Genomic DNA, 17,241 nt, shown 5'->3' with positions numbered 1-17,241 from the left:
CCATCACACACAACAGGTGCACTTGTCCTCTTTTCACCTCTGACCCTCAAACATTCCACCAGTGAACGTCCAGAAATTGAAGCATCAACAGTTCAGCAACAATGAATTCTTCAAATCACCTCTGAAATAACAGATGAATCTTTACCTGCTGAGGCTTCAGAGCCAAATTGGGAACCTTCAACTCTCACATTCCTGTTCTTGTCTCAATCCTGCTCTCCTAAATCAAGACCTGTTCAATAGATGGTAGAGCAGAGAGGAGCAGAGGAAGAGAGCTGGGACCAGAACCAGAGGTTCTGGGCCCAGGTTCTGCAGAATCACAAACCATTGTGAGTTAACAACAGTCTCCTTTCTGACTGAAGCAAAAGTTTACTTCAAAAGGTTTTTGTGATTCAACATAGCAGCTAAATTTCCATTTCTATACTGATTATCTGCAGTGGTTCATGGGGGGTGGAGCCTATCACAGCTGACAATGGGTGAGAGGCGTGGTTCATCCTGGACAGGTCACCAGTCCATCACAGGACAAACACATAGAGACAGACAACCTTTCACACTCACAATCACACCTACGGTCAATTTAGAGTATCAATCAGCCTCGTCCCCTCTTGATGTCTTTGGACTGTGGGAGGAAGCTGGAGTACCAGAGAGAACCCACACAGGAACAGGGAGAACATGCAAACCCAGAGCCTTCTTGCTGTGTGGCAACAGCACGAACCATTGCACCATTTTGTCCCCTGAAAATGCCACCAGAATTTTGGGATTTTCTGTAAAACCAAGTACACATGAACACACTACACTGATCTCAGGGGTAGTGGCACACTGGATAATGTGTCTGACTACAAATCAGAAGCTTCTAGGTTCAACTGCTGGCCAGCTTAATTAAAACTTTACACTGAGAAGCTTTCATTTCCTCTCCTTCTTCCCAGGATGGTTCCACCTCAGTGGAAAGGTTCACTAAATACTCATCAACTTCTCTGGTCCAATCACATTTATGTTGGCACACAGAGAACAGATCCAGAGTCAGAGCTGAGACTTCAGTCTGACCACCTTAAGATGGAGGAGAAGAAGCCCTGATTTCTGGGTCTCAGTCTTTTTACTCTCTTGGCTCCACCCACACAGGGCAGGAGAACATCCTCATGGTGAGTCAGTGTTTTTCCATGTTTAACCCAATCAGCTCTCAGTGGTTAAGAACAGGTGAGTTAGTGAGTGTGGTTCGTTCTAATCTGATGTCCAAGCTGCAGGGAACAGCAAAGCCAAACAGTACAGAAGCCTTTCAGCATTCATGCAGACTGGAAAGAGGCTGAAATGCTCCCTGCTTCTGGAAGGAGCAGAGATGGAGCCAGAAAAAACACAGAATTTACCCGGACTCTGATTTGAACTAGCAAGAGACTCAAGCTGGTCATGAAGTATGATTGGCTGCCTCTTCGTGATGTCATTCACACACACCTGTATAATCAGGATGTGAGCTGAGGGGTGGAGATCGATGAGTCCTGGAGACGTTCAATAATGTCCACAACTTTGGCACCAGGAAGACAGCAGGTGATGGCACCTGGGAGTTCAACAGACCTGATGATTGAACCACCAATCACAAGGATTTCAGCCTCCATTGTAAACAGAGAGTTTAGATGAGAGAGAACCTGCTGTCAGCCTCACCAGTCAGGGCAGTGGCAGAGGCAGCAGAGTTGAATGAAGCAGGACCACCTGGCAGGTCTCAGCTGGAGGTGATGACATCACTGGCCTCAGTCCTAACCAGTGCTCTGCCTAGCAACAGGGACGATGGGGAGAAACCAGTAGAAGCACTCTGAGAGTTGGAGACAGCAGGAGAGAGACCACGACAGAGTCACCCATGGGAAACTGTTGTATCCACTCAGGACCGGCTGGACAGACACAGATCAAAGACAGAATTGATGATGATGTCATCAGGAGGCTTTGATAGTGTCTTTATTTGTACCTAGAATTCTGTCTTTGATCTCAGGAGGACATGAAAGAAACCCAATTGAGGAAAGTAGAGGAGAACATTCAGCTTCATTAGAAACACTTGAACTGTTGAACAGTAGAATTTGTTTGAAACAGTTTACAACACTGAGTGACAGGATTGAAGAGGGAAGAGTTTTCTACTTTAAATTTAATTCTAACTTTAAACTGTGGATGAACATTTTTAGTAGTTCATATTCTAACATACAGAGGAAGTCATGACATTCCCTTTTTAAGAAAATAAAAAACATGTGAAGCTCCTCCCCCCAGCTCCAGATGGACAGACAGACATGAGAGTGGCCAGGAAGCAAAGAAGTGTTGTGCTCCTCTCCAGTGCTCTGGTGTTGTTGTGTTCTTCTCAGCTCCATCATGAAGACCTGCTGGCACTGGGCGCTGGTGGAAGTTTGCAGCTCTCACTGGAAAGTCCTGAGGCTCCTCCCACTCTGAAGCAGGCAGTTGCTCCCAGCCAGCCCTCATTTTCACTCTCTGGTGTAGGAGTGAAGAACAAAATCAGAATCAAGAACCATCACTCTTTCATTGGGGCTCCTTTCTCCTTGGTCTGATCCAGAAATTCAACAGCTTCTATCATTGATTTGACAGGAAATGTTGATGACACACTGGGATTTTTGTTCTCCTGCTGTCACTGTCAAGTGCCAGTTCAGATGTACTTGACGTTACAGAAAATCCAGCATGGTGGTGCAGTGGTCAGCACTGTGGCCTCACAGCAAGAAGGTTCCAGGTTCCAGTCCCGGCTCCAGCACAGGATCTTTCTGTGTGGAGTCTGCATGTTCTCCTGTTCCTGCGTGGGTTCTCTCTGGTACTCCAGCTTCCTCCCACAGTCCAAAGACATCAAGAGAGGATGAGGCTGACTGATACTCTAAATTGACTGTAGGTGTGACTGTGAGAGTGAATGGTTGTCTGTCTCTATGTGTTGGTCCTGTGATGGACTGGTGCCCTGTCCAGGGTGAACCACGCCCCTCGACCAATGTCAGCTGTGATAGGCTCCACCCCCCCATGAACCTTAACAGATAATCAGTGGAGAAATGGAAATTTAGCTGCTATGTTGAATCAGAAAAACCTTTTGAAGTCTACTTTTGCTTCAGTCAGAAAGTGGACTGTTGTTAACTCTCACAATGGTTGGTGATTCTGGAGGAAGACAAAATCCTTATGAACGTCTTTTTAACAGACACACATTTCTAAAGACACCAGTTCATTTTATTTTTCTTCTTCTAGCAGAGGATGGTTTTGATCCATCGACCTCTGGGTTCTGGGCCCAGCACGCTTCCTCTGCTCCTCTCTGCTCTACCATTGACTGAACAGTCCTTGTTTTAGGAGAGCAGGATTGTGACAAGAACAGGATTTTGAGTTTCAAATGTTTCACAATGACAGGCTCCAGCCCCCCCCCCCCCCCACACACACACACACACACAATCCTAAATAGGATAAGTGGACGAAAATGGATGGATGGATGTTTCCCAATGTGGCTCTGCAGCAGGAGGTCTTGTAGAAACAGGGACTGACCTGACACCAGCTCCCTCTGGAACAATGGTTCATTCATTCATCGGTGCCAGGAGGCCTAAAAACACAAAACACCAATTCAATCCAGGACCTTGGATCCTAAACTGAAACTCCATCACACGGTGGCTCTGCTGGGGCTCCCACAGGTGAGTGAGGCTGAGCTCCAGTCTGCTCTGAGGAGGCAGCAGACATCTGCACCACTCAGAGGTTTGGTTGGTGGCTTTGACAAAATCCCAACAAACTAAAATCCTGTTGAATCAGGAAGTTCTAGTTGAACTCTCATCCACGTCACATGACCAAGAAAACCTCCTCTTTCATTCAGACCAGAACAGACAAACATAGAAACATTGTTTCAGCTTCTGATCAAACAATAACATTTTCTTGATTGTTTGCCATGTTCTATTAATCAGACTGATGATCTCTGGATGTTCTAGGAGGGGGGTCTGTTTCTGATGAAGCCTGTTTGGTCTGGGGGGGTTAAGATGGTGGGGCTGTTTCAGTTCTAGTGCTGAAGGCTTTCACCATGACAGTCAGACTCTCCTCTGTCCTTCATGTTCCCTCAAATGTGCAGTGTGGACCTCACAAACTGAATTTAGCCTGAAAACTCTTCATGAAAAGCAGGAGACTCAGAGTCTCTGTGGTGCAATCGGTCAGCGCGCTCGGCTGTTAACCGAGAGGCTGGTGGTTCAAGCCCACCCAGGGACAATGACCAGGCTCTACTGGTGCTTAGGAGTCGCTGCGTTTATGATCTGAATGTGGACGGACAGATTGACCCTCCACAGCAGACCCACGTGACAGATCTCTGGATGAGACGTTTCAGTCTTCAGTTTCGTCGTTGTGTGTCATGCAGTGTTGCTGGCAGCCCTGCTGGCTGTGGGTAAAGTGGGGGCTCAGAGTTTGTGGAGTCGGCTCACTGTTTGGTTCTCAGATGCTCCAGCTCAGGTTAGCGAGGTGGTGGAGAAATGAATGAGAACTCTGCCTCCCGGGAGGCTTCACTCCTGGAGGTGGAAATGATGAGGAGTTTTAAAATCTGCTCCTCTTTCACGCTGACTTGTTTTCTTGGGTTCCCTCTTTCATTCATGTGTGATTTTAGTCTCAGCTCTCTAAACCTGAATGGAGCCAGAACCCATTTTAAAAGAGCTGCTCTTTTAAACTCCTTGAGATCAAGAGGATCCTGCCATGTTTGTCCAGGAGACCCACAGCACAACAGTCAGTGAATGGGGATGCAGGCAGGCTTTTAATGGGGGTCATTTGAAGTCCCAAGTCCAGTTGGAGCAGAGGGTGGAGTTTGATTCTCCAGGAGTTTTCGTTGTTGTTTTTTTCACCAGTTTCTTTTGGTTTGGAGGAAATCATTCCAGGTGTTTGAAAGAAAGTGAGAGCAACTTTGGAAAATGTTCAACTGGTGTTTTTAAATGTCTTTGCACCAACAAGTGGTGGACAGGACAGCTTTTGAGACATTTTAATGCCACCGTTCAACAGTGAATCTGCTGGTTTCCTGTTTTTAGGAGCTGATGGGAGCTGCACAGAGAAGCTCTTTGAGACAGGAAGCATTCAGAGCTCCACCCTGCTTCTTCCAGCAGGATCCACAGATCCACCAACACACCAGCTGTTTGATGAGTGGAGGCTTTTGACCAGGATTCCTAGACAGCACAGCTGGACTCACTCAACAGCTAACTTGTTAGCACCAACTAGACAGGAGCGCTTCTATGGTTTTACTCAGTGGTTCAATATTTTTAAGAGATGTCCCATTCAGCCTGTGGGTTTGAGTGATCACTCTTAAGTCTCCTGTTCTGTTTTATTAAAATATTCATTGAAAAGCTCCTGAGAGAGAGAAAGAGAGAGAGAGAGAGAGAGACAGAGACAGAGAGAGAGGCTCAAACTGATCTCAAAATTTACTTCAAAATTCTTTGATTAAAATCATTTTTACTCCTTGATAGATTCCTCACTACAGTGTCATAGAGGGTCCATTACTATTGCAGTATATTAAAGAATATAATGGGTTGGGCCTGTGGCTGTTTCCTGGGGGAGGGGTGGCCTGGGGCTCCCTGTGTTCTGGGGGTTTTTGGGTGCTCTGGTGGCCTGGTCCTGACCTGCCTGCTATCCTGGACTGGGGGCATGTTGTCCTGGTCCCCCACATCAGCTACAGCCAGCTACCCACAGCATCCAAGACAAACCGTAGCACACACATACACACATGTATACACACATACACGCATGGAGCGCACAACTGACCCATAATCACACACTCAGACATTTATCTTAAAATGATATTAAACCAAATGGTAAATCTGCACTGGAAATTCTGCAACCAATGTTTTTCTTTTTTTCTGTTGTTATTGTTTTTGTTTGTTTTTCTCCTATTGTCCCCCCCCCCTTGTCCTCCCTGTCCTGTCCCTGCTCTCTCTTCCTGTCCTCTCCTGAGCCTCAGTCCGGTAGCTTCATCAATGAACCAACACCATTCCTAATAAAGTTCAACACAGATGGTGATAGGAGGAGTTTATCAGGTTCCTCCTTAGCAGAGTAGAACTGCTTCAGTCCAACAAGGCACCAGGAACATGGATGCTGCTGCTGAACAGGACAGGTTAAAAAAAATAAAAAAATAAAAACACCAGTTGAACATTTTCCAAAGTTGCTCTCACCTTCTTTCAAACACCTGGAACGATTTCCTCCAAATCAAAAGAAACTGGTGAAAAAAACAACAACAAAAACTCCTGGAGAATCAAACTCCAGCCTCTGCTCCAACTGGACTTGGGACTTCAAATGACCCCCATTAAAAGCCTGCCTGCATCCCCATTCACTGACTGTTGTGCTGTGGGTCTCCTGGACAAACATGGCAGGATCCTCTTGATCTCCAGGAGTTTAAAAGAGCAGCTCTTTTAGAATGGGTTCTGGCTCCATTCAGGTTCAGAGAGCTGAGACTAAAATCACACATGAATAAAAGAGGGAACCCAAGAAAACAAGTCAGCGTGAAAGAGGAGCAGATTTTAAAACTCCTCATCATTTCCACCTCCAGGAGTGAAACCTCCCGGGACCCAAGAGGCTCCAGCTGGCAGAGCTCTCACCTGCGTCTGCTGTGGAGGGTCAATCTGTCCGTCCACATTCAGATCATCGATGCAGCGACTCTGCTAGGATCCAACTACTGAGGATGAAACAGACCAACGTTGACATCAAGTAGCAACTCAGCAGCTGATCAACAGAGTCCTCAGCACCAGTAGAGCCTGGTCCTGGTCCCTGGGGGGCTCCAACCACCAGCCTCTCTGTTAACAGCCGAGCGCCACAGAGACTCTGAGTCTGTGAGGTTTGTGTCTTTCTGGTTCCTCTTTTCCTGCCTCTGCTGTCTTTTTTCAGGTCATCTTGATGGTCCGGCTTCTTCTACCTCATCAAGGGAGTGAGCAAAAGAAATTTACAATCCATACCAGGCAGAACACCAACAAAACACTTCTTTCTTCACAGTTTCAACATTTGTGATAAATTTCCACCCAACAAACAAACAACTTAACAGACAACATTCACCTATAAAGTTTTATATATTTATTAAACAATAAAAGACAACTGATTATGAAAAATATTATAAAAACACAGCTCTGACATCATCAAAATAACCTCAAAACTGTCACTGACACAAAGAGTAAAATAATCAAGAACCATTAATTTATTCAAAACAAAAACAGATTTGAAGATGAAAGAACACACAACATAATTTTAACTGAAGAGAAACAAAAAAACATTCCTCTTTTCTGCCTCCACCTCTACCACCTTCTCTTCATTCTTCTAGTATTTATAAACGTGCAATATTCTTTTCAAATATATTTCTCTATATTTTGGTTTTCAAAGAGAGACTTTGATGTCTGCTTTGATGTCTAAACTCTGACTCTGATGTCATTGGTGCTGACTGAATTCTACCCCCTGACAGACTGGGAAGGCTCATATTGGTGATGTCATCATAAATAAATGAAGGTCTTGTCTCAGTGTCAGGAACCAATCAGAGCAGCCTCCTCCTGACTAAACAGCTCTACTCATCAAGCCCCTGACCCCAGACTCTTCTTGGTGAACTGATCAGAGATCAGATTAGTAGAGAAGCAGTGACACAAAGGGAAACTTCCTCATTCCCTGAACGCAGCTTCATCAAACAGAGCAATGCTAACTGTTCACCTGCAGCAGTGATGTCATCAGGACAGGAAGTTGATCAGACATGGGAACTTTGACTCAGATCAACCAGGGAGGGAGGAGTTCTCAGAGTTTGATTGTGCTGATGAATCATCAGAACTCTCCATCACGCCGTGGTCTCAGCGTTGGACCTGAAGTCCCAGGCTTCAAGGGTTCTCCCCAAACTCTCAGGGTGGGTCTGACCACATCTGAAGGAAGTAATTCCACCAGTATTAAACTCAATGCCATGTCTCCCTACTACAGAGATCCCTGATTCTGAGTTGAGTCCTTGAAGGCAGCTGTCATGAAACCACTGCTTCAGAAGCCTCCTCTAGACCCTGAGGTTCTCGCCAACTCCAGACTGATAGCTAACCTCCCCTTTCTCTCTAACATCCTGGAGAAAGCAGTTGGTAATCAGCTGAGTGACTTCCTACATGACAAGAGTTGATTTGAGGGGTTCAGTCTGGTTTTAGAGCCCAGCCCAGCACAGAGACAGCGCTGTAGAAACTACTAACTACCTTTAATTCATCAGATCATGGCTTTGTGTCTGTACTCGTCCTGTTAGACCTCAGTGCTGCCTTTGACACAATTGACCATCAAATCCTGCCACAGAGACTTGAACACTTCAACACTTCCTTTAGGTCATGTTATTCAAAAACACTCCATAAATTTCCATTGTTTCACAGATGATACTCAATTATATTCATCAATAAAGCTGGATGAAGGCCAACAGTTATCCAAACTACAAACATGCATTCCAGACATGAAGGCCTGGATGACTTGTAACTTTTTACTGTTCAACTCTGATAAGACAGAAGTTCCTGTGCTTGGCCCCAAACCCTTAGAGGCCCATTTTCTAGTGATATCACTGCTCTGGATGACATCACTATGGCCTCCAGCAGCACAGTTAAGAACTTAGGAGTTCAATTTGGTCAGGAGTTGTACTTCAATTCCCACATTAAACAAATTTCAAGGACCGCCTTTTTTCATCAACACACTATCTCAAAAATTAGACACATTCCATCCCAAGATGATGCTAAAAAACTAGTCCATGTATTTGTTACTTCTAAGCTGGACGGTTGTAATTCTTTATAATCAGGCTGCACTAACAAGTGGTTGAAGACTCTGCAGCTGGTCCAGAATGCAGCTGCAAGCGAACTGACAGGAACTAGGAAGAGCGACCACATCACCCAAGTCTTAGCTTTGCTGCACTGGCCTCCAGTAAAATCCAGAGTAGTGTTTAAAATCCTCCTCCCTTTGAAGCTCTTCAAGAACAGTTCTGACACAAAACAAACTGAAGGTGTGTTCTTGTATTATTATTTTGAACGATTGCAGGGATTTGTTTTTGCAGCATCAAAATGTGATCCAGTTTTGGCGCACACCGCTCATTAGCTCCCAATACACCTGTTGAACTGAAAAGTCACGTGGAATCTCATGTCTTTTGGAGGGTGGGGAAATGTTCATTCCTCCTAGTTGGAGGCACCTGGGCCCATATTTGGTTCATCATTGTGTTGTTTTTTTTTTTGTTAAATACATTCATTATTTGGCTTTCAACCTGCATCTCCCACACTTTTGTTACAGCTTCAATGTCATGCTTTGACAAATGGTTTCTCCCCAGTGTGCGTTCTTAAGTGTCTTTTCCAATTTCCCTTGACTGAGAATCTTTTACCACAAACTGAGCAGGGGAATGGTTTTTCCCCAGTGTGCGTTCTCATGTGTTTTGTCAGATTTCCCTTTTCTGACCATTTTTTGCCACAAACTGTGCAGGTTAAGGGTTTCTCCCCAGTGTGCATTCTCATGTGTTTTGTCAGGTGTCGCTTTTCTGAGAATCTTTTGCCACAAACGGGGCAGGGGAGTGGTTTCTCCCCAGTGTGCGTGCTCATATGTGATTTCAGATGTCCCTTAACAGAGAATGTTTTGCCACAAAGGGAGCAGGGGAATGGTCTCTCTCCTGTGTGTGTTCTCATGTGGTTTTTCAGATATCCATTTTCTGGAAATCTTGTGCCACACACTGAGCAAGGGAATGGTTTCTCCCCAGTATGTGTTATCATGTGTCTTTTCAGATGTCTCTTTTCTAAGAATCTTGTGCCACAAACTGAGCAGAGGAATGGTTTCTCTCCAGTGTGCGTTCTCATGTGGTTTTTCAGATATCCATTTTCTGAAAATCTTGTGCCACAAATTGAGCAGGGGAATGGTTTCTCCCCAGTGTGTGTTCTCATGTGTCTTTTCAGATGTCTCTTGTCTGAGAATCTTGTGCCACAAACTGAGCAGGGGAATGGTTTCTCCCCAGTGTGTGTTCTCATGTGTGTGGTCAAATATCCCTTTGAGAATCTTTTGCCACAAATTGAGCAATGGAATGGTTTCTCCCCAGTGTGTGTTCTCATGTGTTTATCCAAACACTTTCTGTTACTAAAACCTTTACTGCATGTTGAGCACCTAAAGGGACGCTCATCCTCACTGACTTCTGTCTCAGATTCAGAAGAGTCTGACATCTGGTCTTCAGTCTGGGGTTGTACAAGTGGATCTGGATCTACCTTGCTGGCTGGTTCTGGTTCTGGTCCTCCACTCTCTTCTTCATCAGCTTCTGTTTTCAGAGGATGAATTGGGCTGCTGCTCAGAGACTCTTCTTTCAAGTTCTCCTCAGTTAGACTCTGGTGAAGCTGTGGGAACTGAGGTTTCTCTTCGTCCCCTTCACTCTTCACAGGGACCAGAGTGAAGGGGAACGTGGTGATATCAGCCTCCTGCTGCCCTTGAAGCTGCCCTCCCTCCTCACTGGTCCAGAGCTCCTCCCACTCCTCTTTAATGTGGGGGGGCTCTGGGTCCTGCAGCTCAGGGGGAACCTCTTCTTTAATCACCAGCAGCTGCTCCACATCTGCAGGACACAAACAGCAACATCAGAAATCTCTTCATTTGACTCTGAAACAGCGGAGCAACAGACAGAAACAGAAATCAACTCAATGAACAGAGACGTCCTGCTACTGAGGACCAGTCAGCAAACTGGGAATAGAAACGCTGGCTTCAGATGCTTGGATCAACGTTGGGTCACCCAGGTCAAAGGTCACTGGTCCCCTCTGCTGAATGGTTTTGTCCATTCATGATCACATCTGCTAGTTGATTCATCAGTTAATGTCTGACATTTCTTGCACATTTGTCAGGCTCATCCATTTCAGATCCAGCAAACCTAAATATTTTACAAAGATAAAACACAAGGAAACACAAAATGCAGTTTTTGGTGCCAATGTCATTTAATAAGGTAAAAAACATCTGAGCCTCCGAAGGCCCATGTGAATAAGTGATTGTCCCCCTGACCCTAACAGCTGGTTGAACCACCTTTTGCAGCAATAACTGCAGTCAAGTGTTAGCGATAAGAGGCAATGAGTCTTTCACATCGCTGTGGTGGGATTTTGGCCCACTCTTCTGTGCAAAATTGAAAAGATCAATCAGATTGGATGGTTTTCGGGCATGAACAGCCTTTTTAAGGTCCTGCTACAGCATCTCAATAGGGTTCAGGTCAGGACTTTGACGAGGCCACACCAAAACCCTCATTTTGTTCTTTTTTAGTCTTTCAGATGTGGACTTGCTGGTGTGCTTCAGATCGTTGTCTTGCTGCAGAACCCAGGTACGCTTCAGCTGGAGGTCTCGAACTGATGGCCCAACATTCTTTGCCAGGATTTCTTGATAGCGAGCAGAATTCATGGTTGTTCCACAGCTGAGTCAATGCCTATGATATCATTTTACTCTTAATTTGGTGAACTTTCTAAACCTCTAATACTGTAATATTGTAGTAGTAACAGTGTGATGGCCTTTTATTTAGAAGTGGAAACTCTTCTCATTGTTCTGTACTGTTGATGAATGGTTGATGGTCTTCAAAGTTCCTGTTCATGTTGGAGCACTGGAGGTCTGAACCACTGAGACACTCAAAGAGCTGCATGAGTGACGTCACTTCAAGCTGGCAGAACGACTCCAGCCAGGGTCCTGCTGAGTGTTGTGATGCTCCGTGTTTAGCTGTCAAGCTAGCAGCTCTGGACTCACTGATCTGGACTGAAACTGCATTGAAATGAAACAACAGAGCTTCACTGGTGTCTGCAGGAGGTTTGCCTTTGGATTTTGTCCCCTAAAGCTGCTGTAACATTGGTTCATTCTGATGGGACTCATTTGGATATCATGTGACTTGCTGCAGGACACAGAGAGACTGCTGACACGTGTGTGTGTGTGTGTGTGTGTGTGTGTGTGTGTGCTGACTGTTTTGATGTTGAGGTGTTAATTGTCATGTTGTATGCATTTCTTTGAAGGTTTTAAATTAAATCAGTAACAACAGGAAATAAACCAATTGTTTCAGGTCGACTTTGTTTCCTGAGTTCCTAAAACTTCCCTTTATGTTGGTAACAATGCAGCTGGAGCCTGGTTCACATTCTGGTCCACAAGTTAGCAGCAGTTGGTGATCCAGTGTGAACGTCATTCAGGCGAGGTGTTGTTGTGGTTCAGTTCAATGGTAACACGCTGCTACTGATTGTTAAGGCAGGGCTTCTTAACAGGACCCAGGAATGAGGGGCCCAGCAGGTCCGGGGGACTCACCTGCTCTGTCCAGCCTGACTCGGGGCTTCAGCACGGCATCGAGCAGCAACCTCTGCCGGCGGTTCTCCCGCTCGTACTCCGCCACGGTTTCCTCCAGCAGAGCCACGATCTGCTCCGCGGCCGCCGCCAGCCGCTCGGTGAGCAGCGCTCTCAGCACCGGGACTCCAGCCGCTGAGTCTCCTTCTCCCAGCTGCAGCAGGAAGTCTTCAGCGGCGGCGAGGATCCGCTCCTGGACCGACACCCGCAGCAGCTGCGCGGCGCACATGTTGAGGTTCTACCGGCGCCACTCAGCCTTCAGGAGACAAAGACCGAGGCCGGGGCTTCACGGACTTCTCCTTCTTTCCTTGTTGTGTTCAAAGCTTCCCGCGTCTTCTTGTCGTTTTGTGAAGCGCGTATTGATGACGTATGTGGTGACGTCCAAAGCCTCTTCAGCCGGCAGTGACCACGTGACTGATTCAGGACCTGCTTCTCCGGCTTGGCGTGAGGTTCTAAATGTAAAGCAGTGAAACGCCGTGGTTTCCTCCCTCTGGTTCGCGCGTCTGTTGGAGCTCCACGGCAGGAGAAATCGCTTCAAGAAACCCAACAGACTTGATTTGAAAACGTTGGAAAAACTTCTTTTTTTAATAAAAATTTGTAAAAACAAAGCGTCCTCATTCCCATCACTTTCACTGAGACTTTCACATCATGGTCCCATTGTTCAAAGACATGGAACGATCCAGTATGAACGCAAAGACTTCAATGATCTCATTGTGTTCACGGGTCATCAAATCAGTGTCAGTTCAGTCGGTCAAGCCTGCAGGGAAGTTTACAGTCCAGCAGGTGTCAGTATTCAGTGACAGTAACACAGTGTCATGGCGTCCACAGGCTTCATGACGCCTCATCCACCCTTCACTCCTGTCTCGTCCTTGTGTGCTCACTCCAGCCCGTTGATGCACAGTTCCTGCCACAGCCTCTACCTTGTTAATGCAGCCGTGCCTGTCTTGTGTTCTTCAGCCTCTGAGAGTTTTTGAAAGTTTTATCCGATAGTCTAGATTTAGTGGATACGTTTGCAGCCGTTTGGTTTCTCTGCTCGGAGTACAAGAACATCAACGTCCCTTGCCGTGAACCCTGCTTCTGTCCTGTGTCTGAGCCTGGTCCTGTCAATCACAATGATCCAATTTTTGGAACTGACCATATCTTTCTTTCAAAAACAAAAGAAATCAAGAGTGGCATGAAAAGATCTTCCTCACAAACGTGGACGATACAAAGCTCTCTTCCTCTTCATCTCCAATTATTTGACCAAATTTGGCCGTCAAACTGGAGAGAAAACTCAGCCCTGTTGAACTCTGGCAGCTTTCCATTTACAAATAACACGTGTCCACGTGACAAAGTGTGTGAGCAGGAAGGAAGGGAGGAGGGGGGCTGAGAAAATAACAGCAGATCCCTGGATGGAGACCCCGTGCTCTTCTCTCCACCTCTCTTCCTCCCTGCTCTCTCCACCCCTCTTGAACAACACTGCAGGTGAACAGTTAGCATTGCTCTGTTTGATGGAGCTGCGTTCAGGGAATGAGCAAGTTTCCCTTTGTGTCACTGCTTCTCTACTAATCTGATCTCTGATCAGTTCACCAAGAAGAGTCTGGGGTCAGGGGCTTGATGAGTAGAGCTGTTTAGTCAGGAGGAGGCTGCTCTGATTGGTTCCTGACACTGAAACAAGGCCAAAGCTCAAGTACACAGGCTCACATATTGAAGTATTCTCAGTCTTCCCACTTCAAGTATTTTCTCACTTCAAGTATTTTCTACTCTGCACACCAAGTTACCTCTTATGTTAAGTTACTAGCTGAGAGTTGTGCAGGACACTTGGATGGAAACATAACCTTTTTCTCTAATCAGCACAACAATGTGGGCGTGTAGTGAATCAACACCATAACAGTAACGAGGAATGAAGGCAGCAGCCATCTTGGAATCACCAGGTTTACAAGGCTTCCACTCGGTGAGAGCAACCCCTCGATGGAGGAGAAGAAGCCGGACCATCAAGAAGACCTGAAAGAAGACAGCAGAGGCAGGAAGAGGAACCAGAGACACACAAACAGACACAACACTGCCACCTTCTGATCTGATGACATCAGAGTTGAATGTGTGGACTATTTGGAGGCCAAGCCTCACAATAAAAGCAGCATTTTCATGGGAATGTGTTCCATCCAGGGCTGCACGGTGGTGCAGTGGTCAGCACTGTCTCCTCACAGCAAGAAGGTTCCTGGTTCTAGTCCTGGCTCCAGCACGGGGTCTTTCTGGGTGAGTCTCCATGTTCTCCTGTTCCTGTGTGGGTTCTCTCTGGTACTCCAGCTTCCTCCCACAGTCCAAAGACATCAAGAGGGACCAGGTTAATCCAGACTCTAAATTGACTGTAGGTGTGACTGTGAGAGCGAATGGTTGTCTGTCTCTATGTGTTGGACCTGTGATGGACTGGTGACCTGTCCAGGGTGAACCCTGCCTCTCGCCTGAAGATACTGGCATAGGCTCCAGCCCCCCCCCCCCCCCCCGCGACCCTTAACATAAGGAATAAGCAGAAGACAATGGATGGATGGGATGGACATCAGCCAGCTGGTGTGTTGGTGGATCTGTGGATCCTGCTGGAAGAAGCAGGGTGGAGCTCTGAATGCTTCCTGTCTCAAAGAGCTTCTCTGTGCAGCTCCCATCAGCTCCTAAAAACAGGAAACCAGCAGATTCACTGTTGAACAGTGGCATTAAAATGATGCCAGTGCTGGTTGTCTCTGTCTATGGGTTGTGAGGGCGTCCAGCTGCAGCCAGGAGACAAACAGGGATGCTGCTTGAGGACATCATCCAGGAGGCTGTCCATGGGGTGGAGCTGGGGTCTCAGACTGGGGACATTGGACAAGAACTTCTCAGAGGAAACTCATCATGGTGGCTCAGTGAAGAAAACTAGACCTGAGCTGCCTGCTGGAACCTAGCAGGTGAAGGACAGAGCTCCACCTCTTTGGAGACACCACCACTGTGGGCTCATGTTGGCAAAAGAAGTGGGTCAGTATTTGACACACACACACACACACACACACACACACACACACACACACACACACACACACACACACACACACACATACATGCATGCATGTTCTTACACACAGAGACTTTTCCTCTGTTTTTGTTTTTTACTGGTTTTGAACCGGTAACTGGTTTCTGTTGGTTTGGTTTGCTTGTTGTTGGTTGTTGTTTGTTGACCTTCCAAATCCACATTTTGGCTTCTGGCTTGTTCTGCTTTTCATTTTGTGTTAGTATTAAAGTTCTGTTGATGAAAAAGAGACTTTTTTTCTCTTTTTCTTGAAGTAAATATATGAGGGTCTAAACTGACCCATAACACCATGGATGTTCCAATAGTTAATGATATTAAAATGAATACTAAATCAAACCAGTCCATGTCAGAGATGTGTTCTAACACCCTCAGTAATGGTCAGGAAACACAACAACCTTTGGTTTATTTCTAGGATTTTCTTGAGGTTCATTTTACCATTTTTTTAACTGAAATGGAGGGTTTACTGACTAAAAAAAGGTCCAGAGGCCCACAACTAAATCTTCAAACCAATATTTCCATGGATAAGGAAGCCTAACAAGGTCACCAAGAGATGGAAACAACTTGGAGGATAGAAAACTGTTTAAGTTTATTTGACAGCTGATTGAAGACGTGGGTCAAAACTGACCGTTACCATGGAGATGGGAACAGGAAGCTGACACAAGAGGAAGGTTCCAGCTCTGAAAAAGGAGTTTGATCAAAATCTTGAACTGCCAGTAGAAATATCCTTTTGTATGTTGACCTTTGTTGACAGAAGTCACTTTAGCTTGGCAGTGAAAAGAATGGCTGCTAGCTTGACAAAGAACTGCACAAACCAGGTTCAAGCTGGACTTTGGACCCTGGTATCTGCAACGACTCCATCAACTCCTAATCTAGCAGCTCTGCTGGGTCCAACTATTTTACAGAACATTTGACAGACCTGTGGAGCAGTGAGGACACACATGAGTTGATCACATGATCCACTGAAGCGCCATTTTACCTGCCACTGACGTCACCAACATGAGCTGGAGTTGGGAATCTTGAACTGAACCTGGTATCACAGCGACACCTGCTGCTGCAAAATGGAACAGCAACATTGAACCAAGTACAGGATTTCAGGGAGACTGATGGTCACTGTTTGGGTTTTTGAAGAACAAGGAGGGCGTGGCTTCAAGCTGGATTCTCAGAGACTATTTCCCCAACCTCTACATTGGCATCTACACTGTCATCCTGTCATGTGACTGAAGTCATCCAGTCATGTCAGTGATGTCACTCTGCAGGACTGTCACTGCCATCACATTATAGAAAAGAATCCAGACTCCACATTTCTGGGGCAGTTTTGCTCTTTAAACACTTGACAGTTCCAGGAGATTTAGTCTGGCTCAAGATCTTCAGATCAACCCAGGACAGAAGGCTATGACTCCATTGGATTGTGTAGTTGGAGCATTCAGAGATCTGGTGGATCTCAGTAGGAGCTGTATTTATCCACTGAATGATCCTGGTCAATGTGATCCTGCTCCTCCATCTCTAAGGCTGACAGAGCAGGAGGACCTGACTGAGAAGAAAGCTGCACTTGAGCAGCTTCAGTCTCTGTGTGACAACACACAGGCAGAAAACCAGAATTTGAGGGAACAAGTTTCTACTCTTGAACGTGAGAATAAAAGAGCAATCCAGGAGCTACAGAACCTCACTGCTGTGGTGGCCAACCTCCAAACGGTCCAGGACAAGAACCAGACTCAGATAGAAGATCTGAACACAACAGTCCACAGTCTTCAGCGTGAGGGGAGGAAGGTTGATGGAGAGAACCATGAGCTCAGAAAAGAGCTGACCCAGGTTCAGTCTCTGAGGGAGAGAGAACAGGTGGAGATGAAATGTCTTGAAGAAGACCTGACTGAGAAGAAAAGTGCACTTGATCAGCTTCAGTCTCTGTGTGACAAGAGATGGACAGAAAACCAGAATTTGTGGGGACAGGTTTCCAGTCTTGG

General features: G+C 46.1%; 1 non-coding gene across 1 annotated transcript; it reads left to right on the top strand.

Moving 5' to 3' along the window:
* The first annotated feature begins 4,120 nt into the window (after positions 1-4,120).
* Positions 4,121-4,194, top strand: trnan-guu (transfer RNA asparagine (anticodon GUU)). Its single transcript has one exon. It is a non-coding gene; the product is annotated as a tRNA-Asn (tRNA).
* The last annotated feature ends 13,047 nt before the right edge of the window (positions 4,195-17,241 follow it).

Source organism: Aulostomus chinensis, chromosome 1, assembly GCF_037954235.1.
Source record: "Aulostomus chinensis isolate RoL2024-O1b breed Wild chromosome 1, RoL_Achi_v1.0, whole genome shotgun sequence".
Lineage (NCBI taxonomy): Eukaryota > Metazoa > Chordata > Actinopteri > Syngnathiformes > Aulostomidae > Aulostomus > Aulostomus chinensis.
Note: the sequence above shows the minus strand (reverse complement) of the source record. Positions and strands in the feature narration are given on the sequence as shown.